The sequence below is a fragment of the Penaeus chinensis genome, chromosome 23 (genome assembly GCF_019202785.1).
Source record: "Penaeus chinensis breed Huanghai No. 1 chromosome 23, ASM1920278v2, whole genome shotgun sequence".
NCBI lineage: Eukaryota > Metazoa > Arthropoda > Malacostraca > Decapoda > Penaeidae > Penaeus > Penaeus chinensis.
The window spans coordinates 9,567,340-9,569,839 of NC_061841.1; positions in this window are offsets into that span (position 1 = coordinate 9,567,340).

A 2,500-nucleotide genomic window follows, 5' to 3' on the forward strand; every position below is an offset into this window, starting at 1 on the left:
CCTCTATGGAGGTGGATTATCTTAGTCTCTATAAATTCTCCCTTCGACGCCGTGTCTTTGCCCAATTACACGATAGCCACTGTGCTGTCGAAGTATCAAGTCATGCAATCAAGCGTGCAACCCCCTTTGTGTGACGACAATGCAGAGGCCTAGAACAATTGTCAAGCTCAACTACTACGACCACTCAGTACTGGGCTCGAAGTGTGTCTCGAGAACCCGAGGGCGGAATGATGGGAAAAGGAAGATCACGAGACTCCCAATCAAGTCCTTGTATTCCCTGTCTGGTTTGTAAGGAGGCAGAATGTCTTACGAAGGAGTCGATATCGTTAGTTGCAATCTCACCTTCTTGTGTTGGATAGCTAACTGGGACAATACACTTCGAATAAGCACTTCCTTGCCAAAACGCCATGTAGCCTTAAGTATGTACGGTGCGGTCTTATCCTTCAGTCGCTGGACACGTAGATATTCGACTGTATCCAGCAAGTACTGGTTTAAATTAGGGACCATTAGGTGGTGGTCTATAACAAAGCTGAAGTGCTGCAGTCACAGTAAATATACCTTGCACTTAATCGTCCAGGCAGCTGCCAATAGTTCTAACTCATTGGCTGCATATGGTGTCTCAGCATCGTGAATTACACTGTACGAGTCGAAGCTGGTTCCCTCCGTGATCTTGCCAGAGGCATCTGTCTGCAGTTTAGTGGGTAACGCAGCAAGAAGTAGCAAGAACTGGAGGACTGGATCGGGCTTGTTTGTCTTTTTGAAATGCCTGTTGGTGGTCAGCTGCAATATTAGCAGACTGGGCTACTTTCTGCGGTATGCGCTACTAAATGTTTAACTTTATATATATATATATATATATATATATATATATATATATATATATGTGTGTGTGTGTGTGTGTGTGTGTGTGTGTGTGTGTTCATATTCATATTTTAATTTTAATAAATAGTGTGTAATATCTATTTTCATATGCCGACTCTAATGAGAGAATGCATTTCCGATGTTTATATATACTTCTGAGCAAAGTCATGCTGATTATCAGATATCTGTGCCATAAAAATCTCTTGATTCACATCCATTAGCTTTACTGACTCAAAAATGGCGTAGGTAATGAATGGTTTGCTGCCGCAGTGCCGCCTGTAACTATTATACTCTGGCTGACTGGTTTCCTCGACTCCCTCAGGCCAACAATCGCCGCTTGTCCAGATGCACGTAATAACGTACAATACATAGACTGGCCGCTGATGCCTGCAGAAAGGGGAAAGTGGGCCAGATATTCCAAGTGGTTCCACTGTAGTTGGTTTCAAAGAACCGTAGTTTGAGAAATGGCTTGTAGAAGTGAAACATGATGAGAAAAAGGCGTTCTGTAAAGATCGCAAAGCCGAACTCGGAGCTTATAAAAGTGCTTTGAAAAAAAAAGTGAAAATGAGAAGCACATGCAAAATATGAAGAACATTCTTAGTGACAAGCAAATGAGAGTGAAAAGTCACTTTCAGGATGTTGACACAAAAAAAGGGTCTGAAATGAAGCTATGAGTTTACATTGCTTGTCATTGTCAATTCAGTCAGTTCACCATTTGAATGAGTTATGTAATGGTCAGCAGTGTACTTCAAGTACTGAAAAATTGCGGTTGCACAGAATAAAATGTAGTGTCCTTATCAAAAAAGTCATCTCACCAGCAGAGGAAATTAGTCATCTGAAAAATTCTCCTTTTTCACTTATATTGGATATATATTGATATCGCATGCGTAAAATACTTTTGGGTATGTATCAAGTACTATAGTGCAAGGCTTAAAAAGGTTGTCGCAATTCCTAAGGCTTATACTAACCACAGGTAGAACAGCCGAAGCATTACATCAGCATGTGAAAGACTACTTAGATGAAATTGGAGTCAATTTAGATGTTTGCTATTGGGAGTGAATGGAGCTTCTAACCTGTGTGTACAACACCACTCACTCGACACATTTTTGAAAAGGGATATTCCAGATTCACAGTTAGTCAAATATTGTTATGTTTCAGAGAAAATGCCATTGAATATAGATTATATGTTAAGAGAAACATACAGCTAATCTCATAGATCAGCAATCAGACGTGAAGCATACTTTGACATCTACAAACTGTTAATGATGTTGAGACTCTGCAGTTGATACCTCTTTCTGGCACTAGGTGCTGGCTAGAAGCAACAGTGTGATTAGAGTTCTGGATCAATGGGATGCTCTGAAGACACATTTTCAAACAGCTTCTACATCGCGTGATAAATATCTAGCAAGACAATTTCATTCAGGGTATGATAACCATGCAAATGAATTGTACGAGGAGCACTCATTCAAGATATCCAGTGACCCACTTCCCATGGACATACGTGAAAGAAATGTTGTACAATTATAAGTATATCTCCACACTGGTCCCACCAACTGACAAACTTCTTCTATAGTTTTATGCAGTTGTGGTCTCTTCGCTCGTAGAAATCCGTAGATTGTAATTGGGGCCATGAAGTGTC